The 12,616-nt window shown below is 38.9% G+C and overlaps 1 protein-coding gene across 4 annotated transcripts in view; it reads left to right on the top strand.

Moving 5' to 3' along the window:
* The window catches only part of AP2B1 (adaptor related protein complex 2 subunit beta 1), a 131,291-nt gene that overhangs the window by 22,125 nt on the left and 96,550 nt on the right, over positions 1–12,616 (top strand). The window lies entirely within an intron of this gene.

The following is a 12,616-nucleotide window of genomic DNA, read 5'->3' as shown; positions in this document are numbered from 1 at the left end:
TATATCAGTTTTTTTAAAGATTATTTCTTCAGACGTTTGTGGTCTTTTCTGGTGTGGGAGTAGAAACAAAGTTTTATTTATTGCCTAATTATTGTAATGCATTCTTATACAGGAAAATTCTAAGACAAAATTCTTTTTGACAATTAATATTCTAAGTGTTTGGCAGCTAGAACATAACACTTTAAAGTTTGAGGACCTTTTATTTCTCTTACTAATATTTTTAACTTTGTCCATATAATGAAGGGGAGAAAGTCCCAAGTGGTATGTTGACTCTGCTAGTAACTGGAGCTCATTTGAATGGAGTGATTGATGACTAGGTGCCATTATTGAGAAGATGGAGGAATAAGGCCTCCCCTTTTTGCCTAATGCACTATTTACTTGGAGGTGAATAACTTTGAGTTAATCACTGGATAACCTCTGAATGCTTTCTTTGTTGTTGAACTTTTTGAAATAGAGTTGGAATTTGCCTTGAAATAGACATTGTCTCTTACTTGCAAATCATGTGCTCAGATCTCTGCTTTAATATTTCATCTGGTTCATCTTATTCTTTGAATAGCCTTGGCTTTTATTATCTTTCAAGTTTAGCATCAAGGTCAAGGGATGAAGAAAACCACGTTTTGTTTTGTTTTGTTTTAAGGTACTGTAGTACCTATCATTAGGAATCTTTTAGCCATGGGATGCCTGGGTGGCTCAGCGGTTGAGCACCTGCCTTTGGCCCAGGGTGTGATCCTGGAGTCCGGGGATGGAGTCCTGCATCGGGCTCCCTGCATGAAGCCTGCTTCTCTTTCTGCCTGTGTCTCTGCCTCTCTTTCCCTCTGTGTCTCTCATGAATAAATAAATAAAAATCTTAAAAAAAAAAAATCTTGTAGCCACCTTCCAGGCACAGAAGCTGGTGCAGGTATATATGTGCTTAAACCATGACTTCTGATAGGTATCACCACCAGCATTAGAAGATTCAACCTTTCTTTTTTTCCCTCGAGTAAGACCATGTGGCACTTTTTTTTTTTTTTTTTAATTCCATAAGGAAAGATACAAGGCATTAGTATCTATTTTATAGAATGTTTAGCTGGTCCCAAGTTGTGTTTTGGTGTTGCTTTTGAGTCACTCTTACCCTGAGCCACTGTCTTTGAAATTTTCTACTTGAGGACAAATGAGAAGATAATAAGTGTTTGGGCTCCATGCTCCAGGTTTCAGGCTTCCAAATAAACAGGATATCATGCAATCCATGGAAACTTGTTAAATACCCAGTGGGGCTAACAATGTGCAGTGGAGTGAGGTGAAAATGAATTATAACTCATATAGGTATTTCCAGTTTAGGGAGAAAAAGGCATCTTTGCAATAATGTAAATTTCTTGAAATAGAACCTGTAAAATTAGATGGTCAGGGATAGGGGCTAACTGATGGTTTAATAAAGAATTTTTGTTCGTTTGGTACCCAAGCGCTTAGATTTTTGTCCAGTTGAGAGGATGGAAGGATTCTGGAACAAGCCTAATTTGACCTATTTTAAGTTTTTATTGTGGAGGAAGGACTGGTTTTTGTCCAGCCCACCATATTCTCAAGTAATATATGTGTTTATACATATGTTTACTTTTTATTATTGGAATTTTCAAACGTATTCAAACTTAGAGTGACTAAATGAAAACAATAGATAAATAAAATGAGCCCATTTATCATCATCTGTTGTCCCCCGTTTCATACTTACACATATGTGATTTAAACAGGCAACACATCAATGGGTCTCTTTGAATGTAATAAAACACTATAATAAACTATAATACTCTTAAAATTTCTTAACCTGTTTTTACAAATCAGGAGGTGATTTGGAGAGATTTTCACAATTATCTTTGAGAAAGCTTTAGAGAAAATTTAAGATTACTTGGTAGATTTTGAGAAACTTTCAGGAATGACTTATTTTACTGTCTTTATTGTTGATTTTTCTAGAGCACATATCAGCATTATTGTTGGACCTATTGCCCTCCAAATAGAAAATCTTTCTGATTCTTGTCAGATTTTTTTGTCAGTAGCAGAATTTTCCCGATATTGTTTCCCTAGTATTGTTCCACCGAGCTCTAGCAAAGTGTACAGAGTGCAAAATTTAAGGTGGTACTCATATTTAGGCGTCACCTCTATACCTGCACAAGCCTGAAAGTGGAATGCCTCCTTAAATTTGTGCCTTGCTTGCCCTACTCTTGCCCTGGCCTTAGATTCAAATCATTTTTTGAGCTCTTCATGCTTGTTTTAGTAAAGAATTGAAAAGCTTGGGTTAAAATATACATGCCTGCTTTTGATCTTGAACCTGTACTCTTCATCTCTACTGTATGTCCTGCTTTTTACCAAAAAGCCTTACCACTGGCATTTAGACCACTGATTTTCCTTTTCTTATCAGCCGGGTCAAATGCTGTTTATAGGAAACAGATGAGTGCATGAATGTACAGTACAGTAGCTCAAACACCTGAGAAATTCCTAAGGTTTCTGATGACCAGGTGTCATTAGGAAAAAGGGAATTTATTTATTTATTTATTTATTTATTTATTTATTTATTTATTTATTTATTTAATATTTTATTTATTCATTCATGAGAGACAGAGAGAGAGAGAGAGGGGCAGAGACACAGGCAGAGGGAGAAGCAGGCTCCATGCAGGGAGCCCGAAGTGGGACTCAATCGGGTCTCCAGGATCACACCCTGGGCTGAAGGTGGCACTAAACCGCTGAGCCACCTGGGCTGCCCTGAAAAAGGGAATTTAAATGTAATTGCGTACTATGCCAGGTAGATGCTTTTAGGTATATTACATAGTTCTCATATCTTCCCAGTGAAGTGGAGGGTATTCCATGTTAGAGATCAAAAAATGTCTGCTCAGGCCATTTTCCCAAAATCAGACAGCTGGTAGCGTAGCCAGGATCTTGACCTAGTTCTGAATCCCAACACCCATTACTGGTCACTGCCTTCATGGATGTATGTATGTATGTGACAGGGTGTAGGTGTGTATATTTACACATATACCTGTAGAACAGTTCATTTTCTTGAAATGGTTAAGATTTTGAACATATGGAAGTCTTTATCTGTCTTACTATGGAAGTGCTGTCCTCTTACTGTGATGATGGGCATGAGTCCTCTCTTCTTGCTCCTGAGGAGTAATTTTGCCCCACTTTTGCAGTTGTTCCGCATGGTGGCAGCACTGCACCAGCAAGTATTAGAATCTCTCACAAAACTTAAAATGAACATTTCCAGGGGGTTCTGCCTTGGGAATTTTCTTAGTGCATTTCAGGTCATCCTACATGTGAGAGCACTAGAACACCTGCAGAAGCGACTTTGAAATCTGAGAGTAAAATGTTGATCAAGATCTGAATTTTTTGCGGGTTATTTTGACCTTCAGGCTGATTCCTGGGGCTACTTGCTGCAAGTGATAGAACTTTAGTGTGTTCTCATTCCCCTTCTGTGGGGAATCACGCCTCATTTTCCTGCAGTTATACCCTTTATATCAGAGCGGACTTTCAGTGAAATACTATTTAAAGGAGAAAAGGTAGGCTTTGAAGTAAAAACATTTTTTGTTAAAATCTAGCTCAACTTCCTTTTTGTTTCCTCTTCTGCTGAATGAGGGGAACCATTGTAGAAAAGTGTTGGGAGTATTTATTGAGCTGTTGCATAAGAAGCATGTATTTAGGTACTTGGCTCATGGGAGCCCGAGAGTAATGGCTCCTGCTGGGTAATCATGAAGTAGACATTAGGCAAATGTTAACATTATTGCTACAATAGTAGCTTCAAATGTCCTGATTCCTTTGATAGCTGTACAAATTCATACAGTACAATCTACTTTGAGAGAATTAGAGCCAAATTTATTTTCAGACACAGATTTTATTATTCGTTATTTTGAAAGTTAACCTGTATTCAGAATGAGAAACCACTTTGGAGCTACAGAAAAATAGCTCCCACATTTCTTCACAGATGTCAGAATTTTTTTAACTTCCACTAAGTGTATATTTACAAAAAAAAAAAAAATGGACTTTTGGGTGATAGTGACTATTCTGTAGCATTTTGCCCACACATTAGGATTTTCCTTTCTATATATATATATATATTTTTTCTTCTAAGGCATTTGAGGCATTCTGACTTCAGTTAATATGTTCATGACAGAGTCTGCTGCTCCAGAGACTGACTCAACAGCCCCACCGAGCAGTTTGCTTTAGTTTGTGAACTCTGTTCTCCTGAGTACTGTTGGCCTAGGGACTTTGCCCCTTTGATTTCTATCTTCCAAGCCTTCTCAGTTCTGCTTCCATTACTCAGAGAGCTGCCCCTTGGAAGCCTCTCTTCCACTGCTCTGCCTCCCACCAAAGCACAAATTACTAAATAAGTAAAAAACCTGTTTGTATTTGTTGAGTGTTCTGAACAAGTCGTATATTCTCAGAATAGCCTGTTTGTCCCACAGTAGCATTTAGCAAAGGTTCTGGCTAAAACCACCAGCTTCTTTTAATTGGAACTGATTCTGGAAAGTTGTTTTATAAAAACTAACCTCTTCTCAGAAAATGTATTTTAACTGTGTGCTAGCCAGCTGTTGGTTTTTAAGCCTTCTAGGAACTTCCCTGGTATAATCTGAAACCAGCCCCCTTGAATTGGAAGGCAGAGAGATGAAAGAGGTGGAATACTACAGATCGGTAGATGGCACTTCTAATAAGCAAAGAGAGCTTACACACAAGGCTTGTCTTGGGTGGCAGCAGGACAGTGTGGATGCCTGGGACCTGCCTGTCAAATCTTAAAAGTTTATAAAGAGGCCCTAACTGGCTTCCGTCATGTATACCATGCAGGTGAAAGTAATGGAACCCAGTTCTAAGGATGGGCATAGGATGAGAAACCTCTAAGGGCTGGGTTCCAGTTCACAGGTCATTTGGCAGTCACATCTTTTCAGTGATCATCTCCAACACCAGCATGTGGAAGCAGCGTAGTATTATGGCAGTGGTTGTCAACTGGGAGCAGTGTTGCTTCCTAGGGGACATCTGGCAATATGCAATATGTGGAAACACTTTTTTGGTTGTCACAACTAATGGGAGGGGTGCTACTGGCATCTAGTAGGTAGAGTCCAGGGATACTTTAAACATTCTACAATGTACAGGACAGCCCCTTATAGCAAATAGTCACCCATCCCCAAATTTAGTAGTGCTAAGTTGCAAAAATTTGGATTATGGAAACAGCATATGGCCTTCTGGGCCAGAGTGGCTGCTCACTAGAAACGTTGCCTTGAGCAAGTTATTTAAAATGAGCTTCAGTTTCCTCATCTGTAGAATGAATGTAATGATGCCTGTTTTACCAATTATTTCGAATACGAAGGAGTAATTTAAAATAGTGCCTGATATTTGGTAAATAACTATTGAGGAACAGAGCTAACATTGCATACTTTCTGATCATTATAATTTTTTTTATTTAGGACTTAGAAAGTTGTGGTTTGTCATCAGTCTGAGATGATACATATTGAAAAACTCAAGTCTCTAGATGACTTTGTAAATGCGAGGATTTTTATCAGAATATACATGATGTTGGGACTCCTGGGTGGCTCAGTGGTTGAGTGTCTGCCTTTTGCTCAGGGCGTGATCCTGGATCAAGTCCTGCATTGGGCTCTCTATGGGAAGCCTGCTTCTCCCTCTACCTATGTCTCTGTCTCTCTCTCTCTCTGTCTCTCATGAATAAATAAATAAATCTTAAAAAAAAAATAAATGATGTCCTGTGGGCTATGTTAAATTTTCTATTAAAGATAGATCTAAAACACATAGAAAAACTTAATGACCTCACTTAATTTACTACTTTATATGACTTGTTATTCCTAAATGTATATTAATAAGTAGGGTATACATTTCATATATATAAAAATCTCATACATAAATGAGAAATGCATAATGCTCTTCATGCCAAAAGTCCATAAAGGAGTTCTAGAGCTTGGTACAATATTAGGCATGTGTGAAAGTGTCAGTATGTGGTAGGCACTTAATAACCAGTAATGTGGGGATCCCTGGGTGGCGCAGCGGTTTGGCGCTTGCCTTTGGCCCAGGGCGCGATCCTGGAGACCCGGGATCGAATCCCACGTCGGGCTCCCGGTGCATGGAGCCTGCTTCTCCCTCTGCCTGTGTCTCTGCCTCTCTCTCTCTCTCTAACTATCATAAATAAATAAAAAATTAAAAAAAAAAAAAAAAAAAAACCAGTAATGTGGGAGGTAATATGTGCAGTCTGTCTGGGTTCCCCCAAGTGAGTAATGTTATATTTGGTACTAATGGAGTATCTACTATTAATTTCTGCAGGAATGGAGTAAGTAGACTCATTGCTTGGATATGAGGCTTACTGCCCAGCTCTCGAATTTCCCTGATCCATCTGAATGCTTTTTTGTTTCTCCTTACAAGGGAACCAAATGTTTTTGTTTTCCTTTATAATAAACTCTGGAAATCTTTCTGTAATTCTCACTTCTTTTAAAAAATTAATTCTCAATTTTTATTTTATCAGTTATTACCAACTTACAGGTTTGTTTGCTTTTTTTAAGATTGTATTTATTCATGAGAGACACAGAGAAGCAGAGACACAGGCAGAGGGAAAAGCAGTCTCCTTGCAGGAAGCCTGATGTGGGACTCAGTTCCAGGACTCCAGGATCACTCCCTGAGCTGCAGGCAGGCGCTCAACCGCTGAGCCACCCAGGCATCCCCAGGGTTTTTTTATAAGCTCATTTGTGGAGGAATAATTCTAGATTTACAGAAAAGTTGCAAAGATAGTACAGAAAGTTTGCATATACTCTTCACTCAGTTTCACTTCATGTTAACATCTTACATAACCATGGCACATTTGTCAAAACTAAAAATTAGCATTGGTACATTATTAACTAAAGTACAGATTTTATTTGAACTTCACCTGTTTTAACACAAATGTCCTTTTGCTATCCTAGGATTCAGTCCAAAATACCAAATTGCATTTAATCACTTCTTTTTATAAAGAGTTGACTCACTCTGTATGAAAAGTATCTAAAAAACAGAAAAGTTCTTTGTAATTATGAAATGGTATTTTCCCCTCAGTACCATATAACATAGTGGTTAGACTCTTGAGTCAAAAAGACTTGGGTTTGTATCCTGGTTCTGTCATTTCTCAGCTCCCTAAGCTTTTTAGTATCCTCATCTACAAAGTGGAAGTAGTAAATAATCCTTCTATCATAGGATTGTTGTGAACATTGAAGGATAGAGGGCTTGCATAGCACTTAATCTTGACCGTGGTAGAGATGAAGCCCTTTATAAGATAACTGCCATTTATGGTCCATATTGTATAGTCATTATGGAGTTGGATATTAATAATTTTAGAAGGGTTAATCTTTTTTTTTTTTAAGATTTATTTATTTATTCATGACAGACACAGAGATTGAGAGAGAGGCTGAGACACAGGAGGAGGGAGAAGCGGGCTCCATGCCGGGAGCCCGATGTGGGACTCGATCCCGGGACTCCAGGATCGCGCTCTGGGCCAAAGGCAGGCCCCAAACCGCTGAGCCACCCAGGGATCCCCAGAAGGGTTAATCTTTCAATTGCAAACTTATTTTTAAAAGATTTAACTTTTTAATATATGTTATTTAAAGGTGGACATTTATTTTAGGGTAATTTTTTTAAGCAATATTGTATTTATAATATTACAAAATACATTACATTATAATGAGATAATAGATTATATAAAGGATATGTACATATGTTATAAAACTATCAAACCAACTGAAGGAATGATGAAATTATTCAGCATATATTTATCTTTCAGACAGTAGGCTGTGAGATGAGATTAGGGGAAAGCACACAGCTTAGTAGTATGCTCCATACTTGCCTTGCTTACTGAATGTTCTTTACTCATTTACAATATTATATAAAGAAAACATTTCTTAAGATATGGTTTAAAAAGGCAGCACATGGGCAGCCTGGGTGGCTCAGTGTTTTAACGCTGCCTTTGGCCCCGGGCGTGATCCTGGAGATCCGGGATGGAGTCCCACGTCAGGCTCTCTGGATGGAGCCCACTTCTTCCTCTGTCTGTGACTCTGTGCCTCTCTGTGAGTCTCTCATGAATAAATAAACAAAATGCCAAAAAAAGACAGCACAATAATTGGTTACTTTGTTGCCTCAGTGCTGTAACAGAATAGCAGAGAGGAGATTGGGTGGCTCATACACAAACATAGATTTCTCAAGGTGCTAGAGGCTGGATGTCCATGGCCCAAGCACCTGCAGATTTGGTGTCTGGTGGAAGCCCACTTCCTGGTTCAGAGACAGCTGCTTTCTTCTTGTGTCTCCCACATGGCAGCTCTGTGGGCTGGGTTATTTTTTATAAGGGCGAAAATCCCATTCATGGGAGCTAAACCTTCGTGACCTCATCACCTCTTTAGGGTAATTCTGATGGCGGTTTACCCACAAATGAACCTAGGTGTAATTACAGTGTTGCTTACTGCATCATTGCAGAATTACTTTTAGAAGATAATTATTCAAGGATATACCTTTAAAGCAGTTTTCATCAGCAACTTCTTGAAAATTGGATCTCTTGTACATAGTGCCCCAAAAGATCACAGCTCATCCCTTTCTTAGTGTCCCCTTTAAGATGATCTCAAGGCGTTTACTGTGGCAAAGAATTACTTTACTCTCAAAAAGGATAACGAGGGGCACCTGGGTGGCTCAGTCAGTTAAGCATCTGCTTTTGGCTCAGGTCATGATCTCAGTATCCTGGGATGGAGTCTGGCATGGGCATTGGGCTTCCTGCTCAGCGGGGAGCCTGCTTCTCCCTCCAGGGGCTCTCCCTGGTTGTGCTCTTTCTCAAATAAATGATTAAAAAATCTTAAAAAAAAAAAAAAAGGCTAATAAGTGGTATAATAATAGATTTTTTGTTTTGTTCATGCTGCAGCTTGCTCTGGTGTAATTTTAGGGTCTGTGGGCCAAGTAACTGGTTATTAGTGCCTTTTGTCTGCTTATAAATATCTACTTGTAGTGTCTTGGCTTTGAGAATACTTGCATTTTCTCAGGCCATAATTTTTTTTTTAAGATTTTATTTATTCATGAGAGACACACAGAGACATAGGCAGAAGGAGAAGTAGGCTCCCTATAGGAGCTTGATGCAGAACTCTGTCCCAGGATCCTGGGATCATTACCTGAGCCAAAGGCAGATGCTCAACCACTGAGCCACCCAGGTGCCCCTGCAGACCACATCTTAAATCACTTTAAGTAATGAATTTTACTGAGTCTTATTCATAAATTTTGTTACCATGTATTCAGACCTTCTGGTCATAGTGAGCTGTGTTGACAACTTCCTTATTCCTGGGAAGATGAGGGGGGACAGTGGCACATTATAGAATGTTAACATGGTTGGCATTTTATCTCTTGGCTTCCAGGACGTTTATTAAAGTATGAGCTCTCAGGTTTTTTTTTTAAAGATTTTATTCATTCATGACAGAGAGAGAGAGGCAGAGAAACAGGCAGAGGGAGAAGCAGGTTCCATGCAGGGGGCCCCACGTTGGACTCGATCTCGGGTCTCCAGGATCACGCCCTGGACTGAAGGCAGGCACTAAACTGCTGAGCCACCCAGGCTACCCTCGGTTTTACTTATTTGAGGGGAAAAAAATTAGCTGGTACCACGTAGTCACTGTGTCCTTAAGGAGCCAATAATGATTAAAACATGCTGAGGACAAATACATGTTGCCCTGTGCTTTTACGCATCATTTGGGGCAGCTCCATGAAGGAGAAAGGGAGATTCCTAATGTTGCTGATTTTTAGTCGGATAAAAGTATACACCACCTGTATATTTCAGCATAATAGTTTTGGTCAGTTATTTTGCTTTCACTTGATTTAATGGTCTTTAGGGAGGCAGCCCTGATGGCTCAGCAGTTTAGCACCGCCTTCAGCCCACGGCATGATCCTGGAGACCCAGGATCGAGTCCCACATCAGGCTCCCTGCATGGAGCCTGCTTCTCCCTCTGCCTCTGTCTCTGCCCCCCCCCCCCCCCGCTGTGTCTCATGAATAAATAAATAAAATCTTTAAAGAAAATTGTCTTTAGAGGTACCAGCCAAAAGGATGATAAATTGAACAGGAAAACTGAAGTATAAATCTGCTTTGATTGTGTGACCTTGAAGGTCGTTGCTGGAAATGAAAGTCTTCTAAATAGTAATTTGTTAATAGGAAGTCACTGTACTGGAAAATGATCTCTGCTTTGGGTTCTGTGGCTATAGAAATGAAGGTGCAGGATGAAAGTCATTCAAAGGGACAGGGAAATGGGTGAGAGATCTCTCATAAAGGAGCTTCTGTCTGTGACACTCTAGTTTTTCTATAGATCTAGATTTCTCTTCTAGAGTTCTTTTTTACAGGATCATTTTTATTTTGACCATACCTGCAGCTCTTGATTGCTTCTTAAAAAAAAAAAAAAAAAAATGAGGTCAAATTTATGTCCTCACAATTGGTGAATATCAGATAGTTGTAGCTTATAAATCAGATTTTATAGCTGGATAGTAAATCTTGCCTCTTGAAGTGATGTCAGGATATGATTATCTCTGAAATATATAAAGTAGAAGAATACATTTTTCTCCTTGTATAAATCTGCATGTCACTTTTGCTTGGAAATAATGTTTTGATTATTTCCTTCCCCAGGTCTGATTTTTCTTTTCCTTTCTCCCAGCTGAAGTTCTTAGCTCTTGGCACTTCTGTAAATGCTAAAGGCAGAGTAATTAGCACTCAGAAACTAGAATCAAAACACAAACCCTGAGTTCATATTCAAGCACTCTCCCTTTCTAGTTGTGTTGACTAAGCAAGGCACTAACTTCTCTAAACTGATTTATGAATTCATTGTTAAACCTTGTTTCCTTGGGGCACCTGGGTAGCTCAATCGATCAAAGCATCTGAGTCTTGATTTTATCTCAGGTCATGATCTCAGGGTCCTGGGATCGAGTCTTGCATTGAGCTTTGCCCTCAGCAGGGTGTCCGTTTGAGATTCCCTCTCCCTCTGCCCTGGTCCTTGCTTGCACACGCTCACTCCCAAATCAATCTCTTAAAAAAAAAAAAAGTGCCTTTTTCCTTATTTGTAATAGGTGGATTTTGATAGCAACTACCTCAGAGTTGCTGTGAGGATTAGTGGCACATAGTAAGTGTTCGATATGTTTTAGGAACTACTGTCTTTTATCTTTGTGCAGCCTTCTCTGTTAGGTTTAGTATAAAGTAAATCACAAATTGCTTACCTTAAACTCAGCAGACTCCAAGGGTCCATAAGGAACTATCACATTGAAGAGAATTCTGTAGTCAAGACAGAAAGATTTGTCTACTATGGGATGTGATTTTATATGTATTTAAATACATGTGCTTTTTGTAAATAAGTATATAGGTGTTTATGTTTAATATTATGTATGAAATATATTAGGTCTAGAGTGGTGGGGTAGGGAGGAGGAATGTTTAGTTCAGTCTCCCCCAGAAATGCCTTAATTGGAAGACAAGATGAATAAAAAAAATTTTTTTTACGGCATGTATGTTTTCCTTTGTACCCTAGATGCCAACTTTTTGTGAATCAGCTAATGTACTGAGAAAACTCATTTAAGAAATCCTATTTATAAATCCATTTTTAAGCAAAACTTCTTTAGAAACTCTTCTGGGTACATGGTTGGCTCAATCAGTGGAACATGCTACTCTTAGGGTTATGAGTTCGAGCCCATATTGGGAGTAGAGATTTCTTTTTTTGTTTGTTTTTTGGGAGGGGGCGTAGAGATTTCTTAAAATCTTAAAAAAAAATCTTTATTGAGAACTGTAGGGTCTTTTTGAAATTTTAGTTAAAAGGCTATTATTCTTTTCTGGCAGTGTTTCTTAAGAGAAACTAGAGATTTCTAGGGGAGAAATGTGCATGTGATTCTTACTCAAATTCAAAGTGATAGTTCAAGTGAAAGAGATATAACTTTTGTTTTAACATATGGGTGTATCAGGGCAGTTACTGCAAGGGTTCAATTTGCACTTGGTGATACTAAATTATCCTTTAGAGAAGTCTTTTGGAAAGAGAAAGTAAATCTTAAATTTCTTTTTTTTTTTTTTTAAGATTTATTTATTTATTTATGGGAGACACAGGCAGAGGGAGAAGCAGGCTCCCTGCAGGGAAGCCCTATGGGGGACTTGATCCCACATTCCAGGATCATGCCCTGAGCCAAAGGCAGACGCTCAACCACTGACCCACGCAGGCATCCCAAATCTTAAGTTTCAATCTATTATTTTTAAAGTTTATTTTTAGAAACAGATGATGTATGTGCTATATACATAGTACACAATTCCAAAGAAACAGAGCATAAACGTTGACGAGTGAGTTGTCCTGTGTACCCTAACTACCCAGTTTCTGTTTTGAAGTCAGTATGTTTTCTCTACTTCAGATTCAGTGTGACTGCTTATTGTAGGCTCCCATTAGGCTGAGGGAAACATAGTTTAGTGACCAGGAGAACACTAAGCGGTCCCTACAGGCCCACCATAGTATGTTTCTGAAACCATAACCTCCTGTGAGGATTAGGAGATGAAAGTGAAAAGATAGAACAGAAGGAACTTGAAGAGAGGAACAGTAGAATTTTGTTATTGATGATGCTTTTTTCTCTAGTTGGCCATTGGCTCAGTGATTGGTAGCAA

This window comes from Canis lupus, chromosome 9 (assembly GCF_011100685.1).
Source record: "Canis lupus familiaris isolate Mischka breed German Shepherd chromosome 9, alternate assembly UU_Cfam_GSD_1.0, whole genome shotgun sequence".
In the NCBI taxonomy this organism is placed as follows: domain Eukaryota; kingdom Metazoa; phylum Chordata; class Mammalia; order Carnivora; family Canidae; genus Canis; species Canis lupus.
Note: the sequence above shows the minus strand (reverse complement) of the source record. Positions and strands in the feature narration are given on the sequence as shown.